The 16,165-nt window shown below is 40.4% G+C and overlaps 1 pseudogene; it reads left to right on the top strand.

Moving 5' to 3' along the window:
* Positions 1-6,055: 6,055 nt before the first annotated feature.
* LOC113285613 lies at positions 6,056-10,596 on the top strand (annotated as a pseudogene).
* The last annotated feature ends 5,569 nt before the right edge of the window (positions 10,597-16,165 follow it).

Genomic DNA, 16,165 nt, shown 5'->3' with positions numbered 1-16,165 from the left:
TACCCCCATCTCTATTATTAAGCGGAGGGCATGTACGACTGCCTCGTATTCGACGATATTGTTAGTATGCTCTTTGAATTCTAACCTGAGTGCCTGTACGATCCTTTCTCCAGTTGGGGTGGTGATGACAATGCCTATTCCTGCCCCTTCCTTATTTTTGGAACCATCAACGAAGACTTCCCATTGTTTTTTCTTCTCGTCATCTTTTTTTTTTTCTTTTTTTTTTTTTTTCTTTTTTTTTTTTTTTTTTTTTTTTTTTTTTCTTTCTTTTTTTTCTCTTGCCTCGCGGGTTCGGACAATCAATTGGATCCTTGCTTCTTCATCGGCTTCTGGTATTCCCTAATCTCTTCGTCGTTGTCCAGGGGGAGGTCTGCTAAGAAATCCGCCAAAACTTGGGATTTTTGGGAATGTTGAATTTCATGAATGATGTTGAATTGGTCCAGGTGGGTGTTCCACTTGGCTATTCTGCCTACTTTTCCCGCGCTTTTGAGGACTGCTTCCAGTGGTGCTTTGCATGGGACGCGGATGAAGTGAGTTAGGAAATAGGTTCTCAGCTTTTGAGTAGCCCACACCAATGCCAGGATAAGTTGTTCGATCTTCGTGTAGTTCCTTTCCGCAGAATTGAGGGTTTACTGACATAATAGATAGGTTGTTCTATCTTCGTATTGGTTTTGACCAACACTGCGCTAACTGCGTCTTCTGTCGCTGCTATGTACAATGCCAAAACCTCATCAGGATCAGGCTTCTGCAGGATTGGAATTGAAGCCAGGTGTTCCTTGATTCTTTGGAAGGCTTCTTCGCATTCTGCGGTCCATTCAAACTTACTCCCTTTTTTGAGAATATTGAAAAAATGTTTGCATTTGTCCGAGGATCGGGCAATAAATCTGCCCAAGGCTGCTATGGACCCATTGAGCTTCTGCACTTCTTTTAAATTCTTCGGAGATGGCATTTCTACTATGGCCTGAATCTTCGCTGGGTCTACCTCAATGCCCCTTTTTGTTACCAGATATCCGAGGAATTTCCCTGAGGTGACACCGAAAGTGCATTTTTCTGGATTTACTTTCATGTGATGTTTCCTCATTGCTTCGAAAATATCTCTCAGGTCCTGGTGGTGATCTTTGCGCAGCTTACTTTTGACGAGCATGTCATCAACGTAGACTTCTAAGGTACTACCAATCCATGGCCTGAAGATAGCATCGACCATTCTTTGGTACGTTGCCCCTGCGTTTCGAAGTCCAAAGGGCATTCTAGTGTAGCAATAAAGGCCATGTGGGGTGTAGAATGGTGTGTAGTTGATCTTCTTCTGCCAGGGCTACTTGGTTGTAACCAGAATATCCATCCATGAATGACAGCTCTTCGTATCCTTCCACTGCTTCAACCAGCTGATCTATGCTTGGCAGGGGATAGCTGTCCTTTGGACATGCCTTGTTGAGGTTAGTAAAGTCGATGCATATCCTAACCCCTCCATTTTTCTTAGGAACGACGACCATGTTGGAGATCCATGTAGGGTATTTGACTTCCTTGATGAAGCCTGCTTCTAGTAGTTTCCGAAGTTCTTTTTCACTGCCTTATGATACTCCGGTGCAACTTTTCTTATTTTCTGCCTGAAAGGTGGCGTGCCTGGTTTGATGCGCAGCTCGTGTTGGATTATTTTCGGATCAATCCCCGGCATATCTCCTAACTTCCAGGCGAATACATCCGCGTATTCTTTAAGTAATTTGGTTAAGGAATCTTCTCTTCTTTCGTCCATTATGGTCCCTACTTTGATCATCTTCGGGTTTTCTTCCGTTCCTATGTTGATTTCTTTTACGGGCTCTACTGGTGTGAACACCGGCTTCGGGTCCCCGAGGACTGGGACGTTCTTTGATTGCTATTTGGTATTTTCTGTCCTTCGTTGGCTGCTGAAGTACTGTTCTGTTTAGGACATTATCATCTTTTGTCAAACCCCTCCGTGGTTTCCTTGAGGAACAGGTCTATGGCCTTTTCTTTCGCAGCTTCTTTATTTTTAATCCTTCGGGTTTTTCGCTGCTCTTCTTGTTCGTTGTTGATACGATCCTGAGTGGTTGGCACTCTTTTGCAGAGACCCGATCTCCCTTGATTTCCATCACTCCCTCGGGTGTAGGGAATCTGAGATATTGGTAGTAAGTTGCCGCCACTTTGAGTTTATGTAACCACTTTCGTCCAATAATGGCGTTATAGGGGGATGGGGCGTCAACCACGCTGAATCGTGTTTCTACTTTCATGGGTCCGGCGTTCACCTGCAACACGATGTCTCCCAATGGCTTTGTGGGTGCTCCATTGAATCCGTAGATGGTGTAATAAGAGGTCATTAGCTGTTCATCATGGAGCTTCATCCGTTTGAATGCGTCGTAGAATAGAACGTTCACTGAGCTTCCCCCGTCTATGAGGATCTTTTTGAGGTTACATCCAGCCACTGGTAGTGTGAGGACCAAGGGATCGTTATGATCTTCCATATCTTCTTCGATATCTTCAGTATCGAAGATAATAGGTGCGTCCATCCACTCTTCGTGTTCGTCCACCTCTACGCCATCAATCTTATATAATTCGCAGTGGTCTTCGAACTGCTTCCGTAGCCTCTTTCCTATCTGCGCTGTAAGGAGGGCCCGCGGCTTCGGAACACGAGATGGTGTTGATTGTGCGGTTTCCCTCTGGAAGTTGGACTTGCTTGGTCCGTTTGGATCTATCCTCGGGACCTCCTTTCGTATGTAATGTTTGAGTTCGCCAGCATCAATCATTTTTGGATCATTATTTTGAGGTTTTTGCATTTCTCGGTCTGGTGTCCATTGAAGCAGTGATTCACAGTAATCTTTAGACTTCTCGGTTCTTGGGGGCTGTTTTCCCTTAGACCACGGCCACTCCAAATTTTCCCTTCCTTTGATCTCTCGCAAGATCCGAGCATAGCTAGCATTGAGTTCGTGTAAACTTGATCTTCGAATTTTCGATCGTCTTTTCGTCGTTCATCTCTTCGTTCCTTCCTATCTTCGTGAGGCCGTTCCACTGAGCTATTTCTTTTGACCCCATTGGTTTGTTCTGCGGAATTGGTACGGTGAGACCTCAGCGTGTGTGCCCTCGGGTTCTCACGCTGGATTTCTTCAAGACGAGCGTACTTTTCAATAATTATTCGAAGATCTCCTTCTGTCTTAGGCACGCTTCCATGAATCTCAACAAATATTGGACTCATTCGGTCTAATCCCCACTTGTAGCAGTTGATACTTACTACTGGGTCCACACTCCCTATGGCTTGGAAAATCTTGTGCCATCTGTTAGTGTATTCCCTCGTGTTTTCCTTGTAGCCAATTTCCAGAGAAAAAAGCTTATCCATTCCAGTGTTGACAACTTTGTTGTACATGTATGTCCTCAGAAATTTCTCTGCGATTTGATCGTAGGAGTTGATGGAATCAGGTGGTAGGTTGTCAAACCAAGACAAAGCCGATCCCTTCAGACTTGACGGGAAATATCTACAGAGAACGGCGTCGTTCTGACTCCATCGGGCTAAGATACGGTTATAATACCGGATATGTGCCGTGGGATCACTGGATCCGTCGTAGCATTCAAAAGTTGGGACAAGGCACTTTAACGGAATGTGGGTATTTTCCAGGCGATGAGTTAGGGGCGTGGAGTTAGCTTCTTTCATCACCTCTTCGAGCCTTCCTCCGCCTTGTCTGGCTTTTAACTGTTTGATCTCAGCCATCATATCATCGCGCAGCTCCTCCATTGCGCGGTAATATCCCATGTTCTCATGCTCAGTTGAGCGTTTCTTTCTTCGATCTTCGCTGTCATAATAATCTAACTCTTCGGTGGCATATTCCGGATCTGATGCGCTGCTTCCCCTGGCGTCATTTGCTAGGATGACTCTTCGGTCACGATTGGGCTCTGGTGCTTTAGAATTTTCTTCGTCCAGTTATTGGCTAGTCTTCGTGCTTTGGGCAATCTTATCTTTCAAGTCTTGGTTCTCCCTGGCCAGAAGAGCTACGACATCTGCATAGACCTGCTGGCTCTTTTTTAATTCTTCGAGCTCTACCATCAGTCGGTGGGATTGGTTTGATCCCTGATTGGGAGTTCCGGCTGGTACCCCTACGGCCACAGTTCTCCCTTCGTCTACAGTGTGTATTAAGGGTGGCCGAGGATCTGCTTCAATCGTTGATATCTCAAAGTTTGGTCCCCTCGGTTGAATTTCCGCCCGTGGTCCTAAAGCACTGGTATGGTTTGATTCTGACCGTTGGTTGACGGCATTCCGAAGATTGGTGGATGTGCGGGCTGATGCGTCATGGATTCTGCTACCCCTTCTTTTTGTTGATGGATTTGGCTTGGGACCCAAGTCTTGTTAGCTTTTGTATTCTGGGGGGCCATAACAGTCTTCGTGGCTGCTGCTTTGAGGGCCGCGGCTGCTATGGAGTTAGTGTTCATAGGTGAAGTGATTTCCGCAGCATCCTGCCTCTGAGCAGTTGTTTTAGCTCTCCTTTCTGCTTGCTTCGGGTCATGACCGAGGTAACCCTCGGTGTCTCCTTTGATGAGGCTTTGGTTTTTCCTGCCTCTAGTATCTTCTCCATGTTTAATCCTTTCCTGCATAGGAAAATAAATAAGGAGAACCAAAGATATCCACGAGGATAGGGTTAGCGTCATTCGTACCCGCAAGACTATTGGAATAGAAGGAAATGAGTTGCCCAAGGGCCCTTAATAGAAGAGAAATGCAAACATTTCATGGGTCTAGTTTTTGAAATACAAATCTTTTAATAAACGATCATGAATCTTGTTTTCATACTAATTTTGAAAAAGAACTCTTGAAAAGGCAGATCTGTCACGAGGACTCACGAATCTGGATTATTAAGTCTTAGTTGGAGAAAACACCTAACGTGCAAATCAGTGATAGATAGCCGTGGGTTTGTCTGCTTTGAAAAGGTGTTTGTGAAAATGAAGAACATGAACCCAAAAAATAAAAAAGGTTTTGAAGACACGCTGAACCCAAAAAAGGGCACAACCATAGTGCGCGTTCTAAGGTGAAATCACAGGATAAGATAAATCTTTTACCGGGACAGAGTCCCTGTTTCTAGCGCCAAAATGTGAACATATAAATCACGAGGCCATCCAAGTGTTCACAAACAAGTATTCTCAAACAGTACTCACATACGTCCTAATTCTAGAATCGTACATCGTATACGTAATGGGACGATTATATCGATTCATCGACTCAAAGCCTTCGGGCTTGTCATTGTCTAGTCGAGTATTATCACAAATAATGCCCGTGCAAGGAAATAAATCATGAAATGAGTACAAATATAAAACATATGAAGTTTAATGCAGAATGTAAGATGCAGAAATGTAAATGAGATAGATTTACGTGGTTCGGCACTAAGGCTTACGTCCACGGGGTTTGGTGTTTCACTATGTACTGAATGGTTACAAAGATAGTCGAATGACTTTAGAATATACATGGGTCTGCGGAAGTAAATGGATCACTTACTCTTCCTATTTCTCTCTCTTATATTCTCCTCTAATCGCTCTCCAAAATGGTCTGCCCCTTCTCTCTTAGTGGAGAGGGGTATTTATAGGGAAGGAATGCGGGTCCCATCTCTGAGATGCCGTTGTAATCTTATCTTCTTGTGCTTTGTGCCTTTTACGCAGAGGTCTTCGGCGTATGCCGCGGCCTGAGCTTGAATACGAAGGGTTGTCCTTGCTTCTTCCACGAGCTGATCGACACGTGTATATCTCTTTGATATTTAATGCGGGTAGATGGATGTCTGCTCGTGTCAGACAAGTGTCTCTTTGTCTGGTCACATCCGTGTCAGCCAAACCTCCTCTCAGCCGTTGATCTGGGATCCTCCTCGGGATTGGGTTTGTTAATACCCAAGGGGTATTATCTGGTGCTCATCTGAGCCATCATGCCTCTGTGGTCCTCTGCCCCTGACCGTCAGATCTGCTGACCGATGGCATCCTGCTTGCTATCATGTTTTGATGTCTCGCTTCGCATGCCTTCCACGTGTCTTTTTCTGTACACGTGGAGGATGATGAAAGGTGTACATACACCCCTAGTTTGCTTCGCAATCGACTTAATTTTAAAAAGTGATGGCGGTAGCTGTCCCTGGACAGCTCAATCTCTATGAGTGCCCTGCTTGGGGATCTCGCAGCGTTGATTGTTTCGAGAAATTGGAGCAGATTGGTGAAGTAACATATGGGTTAGTATTAAGAAATTGAATAAAACCTAATTCGCTGGTACATTATGTTCTCAAGGAATTAATGTTGATAATTAACAATTAGGATAACCCTTTTTTCATAAAGTACTTATTAATGTCTCTTATGGCATTCATGTTGTTGAGTTCTACATGATTCGTCTTATTTGCGTTTTGTTTAAGTGTTGTAAATGTGGGGGTTTTTCTTTCAACAAAGTTGTTGTTAATCTACTTTAATAAAGAATAACTAAGATTTTCAGTTCTCCATTTCCATCATAACTGACGTTCTTTGAAAACCAGCTCATGGCAAACATAATGCAAGTATATGAGATAGATTCAGCTGTTGAAATTTTGGTTTGTTCAGTTCTTTTTATTAAAACCTATTTCTTTATGTTATTGCTCTAAGCATAGTCCCTTCAATTCTGGAGATATTCCTAAAAGCCTTGGTCCTTTTTTTCCTTTAATTGTTTTTTCATCTTTTTTCTACTCTCGCAGCCAAGTTTACATGGCTAGAGAGATCTTAACGGGGTAATTGTTGCTCTTAAGAAGATTCGAATGGACAATGAGAGAGAAGGGGTAACATTATCTCTGGCTTTACACTAACCAATTATTATTGCAAGCCTGGATTTTAAAGTTAGGTTTGACCTTTTGCAGTTCCCTATAACTGCAATACGAGAAATTAAAATTTTAAAGAAATTGCATCACGAAAATGTGATTAAGCTTAAAGAGATCGTAACCTCCACAGGTAGAAATATGTCTCCTTCTTTTTGGTTCTTACCATATTGATTCTTAATTGCTTTTGTCATTGCTCACAACAACAGTAGTTCATTTCTCACTAAAATATTAAGGTTTCTAAACCTTCATTATCTTCCAGGACCTGAGAAGGATGAGCAAGGGAAGCCAGGTGAGTAGGTTCACAGTTGCATGAATTTTTCCGCTGAAAATTTTCCTTCATTACCCTTGCACAATTCATACTTCTGAGAATATTATGTTATTATCACATGGTTACTTATAACCAAGACTGTTCAGCATCATCGACTAAGCTTTGTTGCTCCCCTGTACTTTTTGAGGTGAGTTAATAATGTATGACATTACCTGCATTTTCATAGGGCCGACAGATGGTAATAAGTACAAGGGTGGTATCTATATGGTATTTGAATACATGGACCATGACTTAACTGGTCTTTCTGACCGTCCTGGGATGCGATTTTCAGTTCCTCAAATCAAGGTATCATCACATAATTATCTTTGAGAATTGTCAGTTTTCAGCAAGTGATTGTTGCTTGAGTATTCAAGTTACTTTGATTTTCCCAGTGCTATATGAAGCAGCTATTGACAGGACTTCATTACTGTCACGTTAATCAAGTACTTCACCGCGACATTAAAGGTTGATTTTACGCCAAGCGACACTGTTTCTTTCAGTGTTCTAAGTTTTCGCTTTTATTGTCTTGATAGTCTGAGACATTGGATTAATCTGTTCCTGCAGGATCTAATCTCCTAATAGATAATGAGGGGAATCTTAAGCTAGCAGATTTTGGCCTTGCAAGATCATTCTCCAATGACCATAATGGGAACCTGACAAACCGAGTGATTACACTGTGGTATAGGTAAACTGCTGCAGTGGGTCCTACAAAGTTTGGTATGGATTTGACATTACTTGTTAGTTTGTGCAACATTTCACTTTCCTGGTTCCTTTTTACAGACCCCCAGAACTGTTGCTCGGAACTACTAAATATGGCCCGGCTGTTGACATGTGGTCCGTAGGTTGCATCTTCGCGGAGCTTCTGCAAGGAAAACCAATCTTACCTGGGAGAGACGAGGTGATATTCTATTCCTTCTCTGTAAATGGTTAATGGTTTATGGTTGTCAATCTTACAACATAGCTTGCCAGAATCCTGCCTGGACTTAATAAACAATTATTCGGAAAGATGACTTGTCTCTGTGTGTTTTTCTCTCTAAATGAATGATTATTATGAACAAATTAGAAATGTACTTTACTAACATACAAAAAGCAGTCTGCCTCTGTGTCAATTCTCAAATGATGTCAGCCGATTTGGCCCTAACAGCAACAGGTTAAGAGAACTGTGTCGAGAATGAGAAAAAGAAAACGACATCAAGAAAGATAAATAAACTGTAATAAGCTACTAAATAGGTGCATGGGATAAACAAAAAAAGGTGCTTGGGATAAACAAAAAAACAAAAGATCAAAGAAAGCATGACCACGTAAACTTAAAATGTGTATCGTAGTGATGACTGAGGCACTGACTTAGGTTAATAAATATCCTGTTAGCCCGTGTTGCATAGTTTGGATGTGTGTATCTGATAAGATTTTTTTCCTTTTCCTTCTGCTGAATCTGTGATTGCTGTGAAAGGTTTTCCCAAATTCTGTGGACCTCTGTGATTTGGTTTATCTGTTCATCTTTTTTCTTCCTATATGGTGATTTCCAGTATTATATATATATACACACACATTGTAGTTAATAATTCTCAAAGTGCACTATTCTGACACTCTGCATTTTTTTTATATGATGATAGATATATATATATTTATTTATTTTTTGCTGCAGCCAGAGCAATTGAACAAGATTTTTGAACTTTGCGGACCTCCCGACGAGGTCAACTGACCCGGTGTCTCCAAGTTTCCTTGGTATAACAATTTGAAGCCAACAAGGCCAATGAAAAGACGTCTTAGGGAAGCTTTCAGGCAGTATGTAACCAACTCACACAGATTTATGTTTAGGAGTAGAACTCAGTGCTTGTATTAAATAATTGATTTGTGCTCGATCGAAATATTATATATAACCGTTATTTATGCCTTGTATAGGTATGATCGCCATGCCGTGGAGTTATTGGACAAAATGATGACTCTCGACCCATCTCAGGTACTAATTTAAGACTTGCACGTGTCGAGAAGAATAATGGTCAAGTTACGTGATTTGGTGAAACTGTATTTCCACCAGAATAAGTTGCTCTTTAACTTCTATTCGTTCTTTGAATAAAGAAATCCTCAATGAAACTACCCTTGGACTACCTTACCTTGCGTTCCTCCTCTGAATATACATTTTTATGCTTCGTACGATATTTCCTTCAGTGACTAATCTCCTGGTGCACTTTACATCGTCTTTTAGGTTTAAATTTTACAATCCCTATGTAGTCACCTACATTAAATGTATGACTGAGTTATTGTACTAGTGGTGAATGGAATCATATTAATGACAGTTATTGCAAGACGATAAATCATGTGACATCAAACTAGAAGCATGGACCTAATTGTCTTGGAACACTTGAAGTTCTCAGGAAGTTTTATTCCTGCAAACCTAACTTTTGTTTTGTGCATGAAAATATGTTTAGCTTTGGAAGCATTCATATATTCTTGATAGAGAAAGGGTTTTCCTTGTTTGATATCAAGGAGATGAGGGAAGAATAATTTCTCGGCGAAAGTTATCCCAGACGTTGGGATCTGATCTTCTTCGACTATTTGAAATATATTTCTGAAACTTCTTATTCATAAAAGTGGAAAGCTGATGTTTATATTTTTTACTGTAACGCTGTATTGATGAACAAGTTAATTCTCCTTTTGCAAGCTGATCAATCTTGTGATCTCTTGGCGACATCAATCTGTTATTTCTTAACTCTTCATATCCAATTATCATTTTAGTTTATCCTCCTGCATCATTTTATATACTTCTCCTTTGCAAGACTGAACTTTACCTCTTGATTTTAATCTACTGTCTTCATACTAATTCATGGAAACTGCCGCACAAGTATTTCACAGATATAAGTATAATAATGCCATCTTCATGTGTTCAGAGAATATCTGCCAAAGATGCGCTTGATGCCGAGTATTTCTGGACCGATCCCCTGCCTTGTGATCCCAAGAGGTAAGATTCCATGACCACATCCTCTCTCCTGTATATTTCCAATGACAGTTTACCAACTTACCTTAATGTATGATATCTCTATGAGCTATAATCGACAACTAATTTTGGTTAAACAAAATGTTGCCATAATTTTTTGTGTGCCCCTCCATAAATCTGATGACAAGTTTTAGCGGAACAGAACTGCTCACCTGTAGGTATGCTTCTCTCTGTTCTCGGATTTGATAATGCTGAAGTTTCATTTTATTTGATGACACAGTTTGCCTAAATATGAATCGTCACACGAGTTCCAAACGAAGAAGAAACGCCAGCAGCAGAGGCAATTAGAGGAGACAGCGAAACGCCAAAAACTACAGCACTCACGTGTGCCTCCGAATCAACAGTCTGGGCACCCTCAACTCCGTCCAGGAGCTAACCAGCCCTTACATAATTCTCGAACACTAATTTTGGGCATGCCTAAAACTTTCAGGGCATACAAAGGACTAGTCCTAACTTGGGTGACCTTATAAGGGGTACCCTATGGGGTGGTTTAATTGCCTATATGCCCTTAAATTCTCTAAATTACTACTAATCTATCCCTATCCCTAATACAAAAACCTATAATTAATAAACCAAAATCAGTTTCATATCCCTAACCCCTTCTTCCTCCTCCTCCACAACAGTCGAACCCTTCTTCTTCCTTTTTTTTTCATCGTATCATCGCGGAAATTTAATCGTCAATTCGTGAAAATTTAGTCGACGATTAAACTCATCTATATAATGGTTCGCCGTAAGCCGGTATCTCGTTCTAATCGAGCGATTGAACAACCCATTGAAGAAGAAGAAGATTTAGAGAGTGAAGAAGAAACTCAAAATCAACCACAAAATCAACCGGAAGAAGAGATTGAAGAAGAACCAACTCCACAAATGAGAATAAGAAGGTTAGTTTTACAAACTCATCTCGTATTTGATGTTTTTGATTGGTTTGATTGATTTAATTCGTCAAAATCATGTTTCTGCGACGGTTACAGGGTATGGTTCGGCACAAAACAAATCTTAGATGTGCGCCGAGCTGTTCTTGAAACTGAACCCTAAAAGTGCATTTGAACGGCTCAGCGTATATCTGAAATCCGTTTTGAGCCGAACTTGGTGACACGGAGACTTATACTTAGGATCGGCTTATTCGATGGTGTTAGTTTTGTGTCGAATATGTTTTGTGAATTTCAGAAATTTTGCATGTGCGTAGGATCGGCTTGTATGGTAGTATTAGTTTTGTGCCGAATAATTGTTGTTTGAATTTTCTGAATTTTTGCATGTGTATAGGATCGGCTCATATGGTAGTACTAGTTTTGTGCCGAATAAATGTTTGAATTCATAAGTCTAGATTCGGCTTATTCGATAGTATTAGGGTTGCGCCGAATATCATTGTTAAAATTTCATAAATTTTACTAGTGTGTAGGATCGGCTTATTTATATGATATCATGTTGCGCCGAATACATGTTTGAGTTCATAATCATAGATTCGGCTTATTCGACGGTATCGGTTGTGAGCCGAATATATAGGATCGGCTAATAATTTTGCATGTGCGTAGGATCGGCTTGTATGGTAGTATTAATTTTGTGCCGAATAATTGTTGTTTGAATTTCAGAATTTTTGCATGTGTATAGGATCGGATCATATGGTAGTACTAGTTTGGTGCCGAATAAATGTTTGAATTCATAAGTCTAGACTCGGCTTATTCGATAGTATTAGGGTTGCGCCGAATATCATTGTTAAAATTTCATAAATTTTACTAGTGTGTAGGATCGGCTTATTTATATGATATCATGTTGCGCCGAATACATGTTTGAGTTCATAATCATAGATTCGGCTTATTCGACGGTATTGGTTAAGGGTGCACACGGTACGGTTCGGCTCGGTTCTTGCCAAGACCGAGTACCTGTACCTCCCTAGACTCGGTTCCAAAATTTTGGACCGGTACCTGTACCCTGTACCTCGGTTCCGGTACTGTTGGGGACCAGTACGGTACCAGATACGGTTCCGGTACTATACTCGGTTCCAGACTTTGCAATTTTTCCTGTTAATAAGGACCTGTTTTACTAAGCATGTATTGACAGTATTGTTATTTGTTAACAGTTAACAACTAACAAGAAGTAACAATACTATTAATACTAGCAAAGTAAACTATCAAATACCAAGTCTTTAAAAACTGAAAAAGTAACAAGTACCATAAGAGTCAAAGACTGACAGACAGTCACTCACACATTCACACACACAATTAAACAGTACTACAGTAGTAAGAACTAAGAAGTAGTAAAAGAGTCCAAGTAACAAGTAGCAGACTAGCAGTAGCACTGAGTCACTGGCTGGACATTGGTGGTAAAAATGTAGCACTGGTGGCAATGGAAAATACAAAGCCTTGAATATCTATTGATTCTATTCTATGGCAGCAGCACTGGTGGTGGCATTAATGTTGATAGGACCAAGTAACGCTGCAAAAACAAGTAATAGAAGTTAGTAACTATTAGTCTATGTCTATTACTGCCGAACACAGGTAATAAGCTATTAATGTAATATGTATATCTGCTACCTTCTACACAAGTAAAACAGAAGTTTCAGTAAATAAATGAGACAAAGCAAAGTAGATTTCAGCTAAAGGGAGTAACTACTTATCAACCCATAATGTGAATTCATAGCAGGACAGTGCAATAATGGTATCAACTCATAACATGAATTCATAGCAGGACAGTGCAGTAATGGAGAAAATTGAATCCCTTCACACATACAGAAACATAGATGCATAGAACTAGCAGAATTCACCAACTCAAAACACGAAAGCCCAGTATTCATTCACAAGTACAAGCCTCATACTACTACACATTTCATTACAAAAAGGATAACTCAATCAGTGCTTATTTGAAGTTGCGGCACCATCAGTATTTATATCCACCCCCAACATACATTTGCAAGCTTAAAATCAGCACATACAGACCAAGGCAACTTCTAAAAAGAATTAAAGCAATCAAAAATCAACTATCAGTGCAAGTTTCCCAGCTTAATCCAACTATTCAGTGTTTATGCCCACCCCATAACATACATTTTCAAGCTTATAATCAGCACATAGACACCAAAGCAATTTCTACCATATGTCTAGAGGCTCAAACCCAATTTTTTGAAGAACAAAAAAGTTCATTTAATTCACAAATTAAAGCGATGATCAGTAAATACAATTTTAAAACCAAATTCAAAGTTTGGGTTTCATATGAACTAAAAGATAATGAAAAATCAAAAGATTATGAAGATAGAATTCTTACCAGTTTGGTGGAAATACAATCCAAGCCAAATCAATCAACTCTTGTAGAGAAGGAAGAAGTCTTTTTGATATCTTACAAATCTGATCCAATATCAAGGAAGGTAGAATTATTATATAAAATTATTAGAATACAAATCAACACTACTTCAAAATCCTAGGTTCCAAAAATCAAAATAGGAGAAATGAATCAACTGATTCAACACTTACCCTTGGTTAACAATTTCTCCTTCTTCTTCTGGATCGAGAGGTGGTAAGTAATGGAGAAGAGAAGATTCAGAAGTCACGTCCCTGTAATGGAGTTCTCCACTTCTTCTCCTTCTCAGAGAGAGAGGAGACGGGAAAAAAAAATGGAAAATGAGAAGAGAAACCCTAGCCCTATAATGTTCGATTATATACTCCTTTTAATCTAACGGCTAATACTGATTTATTATCCCCTAAATCTAACGGCTACTACTACTCGGTACAGTCGGTCCGGGACGGCACGAGACTTGTATTGGACCGTGTACTTGTACCTCCCAGAGGCCGGTTCCTATTTTTTGGACCGGTACCTGTACCCCCTTCCTCGGTTCGATACAAAAATAGGTACGGTTCCATCGGTTTCGGGACGGTCCGTCGGTCCGGCTCGGTTCCTGTGCAGGCTTAGTATTGGTTGTGAGCCGAATATAGAGGATCGGCTAATAATTTTGCATGTGCGTAGGATCGGCTTGTATGGTAGTATTAATTTTGTGCCGAATAATTGTTGTTTGAATTTCAGATTTTTTGCATGTGCTTAGGATCGGCTTGTATGGTTGTATTAGTTTTGCGCCGAATAAAGGTTTCGATTCATAAGTCTAGATTCGTCTTATTCGATAGTATTAGTGTTGCGCCGAATATTATTGTTAAAATTTCATAAATTTTACAAGTGTGTAGGATCGGCTTATTTATATTATATCATGTTGCGCCGAATACATGTTTGAGTTCATAATCATAGATTCGGCTTATTCGACGGTATCGGTTGTGAGCCGAATATATAGGATCGTCTTATAATTGTTTTGTGGTATGAGCCGATCCACTCTCTGTGTAAGCTAATAAAAATTTCAAGACATGATTCGGCTCATATGTGTTATTTCGGGTAAGCCGAGCCTTCTTATTTTCTTACAAGTTTTTGGCTTTCCAAATCTCTTTGTTGTTCGAATTAGTCTTATAACTTTCATACTTGTGTCAGGACCAATGCAGCTACAAAGAGGAAGAAGATGGAGATAACACCTTCTACTTCTAAAACTCCCGATCCTAGAGGAGGAGGTAAGAAAAAATTGGGAGCGGGAGGTAGAGGAGGAACTTTAGAAGAAGTAAGAATTGAAAGACAAGAAGAAGGAATAGCTGAAGATGAATAAGTTTATGATAATCAAGAAGTTCATCAAGAAACACAACCCCAAGGAAAACCCAAGAAAGACAAGAAAGGTAAGAAGGTGGCAGAACCCGAGAAACAGAAGAACGATGATGATCGACGGATCACTGGTTTAAACATTCCTGATGAAGATGACGTAATTACACCTCGATCAGATGGTTTGCCTCATGGTCTTCCGGAAGATGGAGGAAATGTGTTGATTGGTTATGCCGATTCTTGGGCGAAGAGAATTTATGAGACTCCTGATCACAACCGTGCAGTCCGAGTATTGAGACACCAGAGGGCAGCGGAATGGAGTCTTGATGAAGAGGTTCCTGAGGTGATTGCTTACGTACAAGCCAGTGCTTTATGGCCTGCTATCAATTATGGACATAAGGAATATGATAGTGTGTCGGCCTCTGCATTTACCGAGCGCTTTTGTCCAGAAACTTACACATTTCAATTACCTTTTGGAGAGATGTCAATCACTCCTGATGAGGCTAGTAAGATTACAGGTCTTAAAGCAAGGGGTGTAAGTGTGGATGCTGGTTTTTATGACATGAGTTGGGATGAGCTATACAATTTGTACCTGGAATGCCTTGGTTGGGGTTCAATGAAAACTGAGTTGGAGTTTTTCGATCAGTTAAAGATGTCGATACCGTTTTCATACCAGGTGGCAGAAATAAGAAGAATAAGAAGATCAAGTTGACTAACTTGAAAAGGGAGTTTGAGAACACAAAGGAAAGAGTCACACAAGGTTTGTTGATAATGGATCCCGTCAAAGTGAAGCAAACCGGAACTGCCTACTTGCTTTATACTCTTGGTAGAGACATCTTTCCCGACACTACCGGAAACAAGGTAAATGCTAATTATCTCCAATTGGTAAAGAATCTTGAAACTTGTAACAAGTTTGCTTGGGGAACGGCTACGCTCGCTTACCTGCTGGACCAACTTGCCACCGCGTCTAGGTTGACAAGTACAAACATCGGAGGGAACTTCACTTTGCTCCAGGTAACTTTTGGGAGTTCAGAGTATGGTTCGGCTTATAACCATAAAACCTTTTAAGCCGAAGTTTTTTCTTACTTGGTTCGGCTTATAATACTTGATCCATATAAGCCGAACAGTTCTCTGAGTTTGCAAACTTTAGTCTTACTTTGATGTTTCCAAGTAAAACTTGTTTCTATCAATTCAATTCCTTTGATTTTTAATGTGGTTCTTTGGATGCAGGTGTGGATATATGACCATTTCCCAATTTTGAACTTGGCCAAAGTATTTGAGAAAGATGTCGATTATGTTGATACTGAGCCAACTGCAGCACGGTACGCGTACGAGGACTCCAAGAAAAGGAACAAAAAAAGTTGGTGGCAAGTTTAGAGAGACGTTAGACTGTCTTGGTGTTGATGATGTCGCTTTTCAACCATATGAGAATGAAGATGAAGA

This window comes from Papaver somniferum, chromosome 6, assembly GCF_003573695.1.
Source record: "Papaver somniferum cultivar HN1 chromosome 6, ASM357369v1, whole genome shotgun sequence".
Classification (NCBI taxonomy): domain Eukaryota; kingdom Viridiplantae; phylum Streptophyta; class Magnoliopsida; order Ranunculales; family Papaveraceae; genus Papaver; species Papaver somniferum.
The sequence above is the reverse complement of the archived record's forward strand: the minus strand, read 5'-3'. Positions and strand labels throughout refer to the sequence as shown.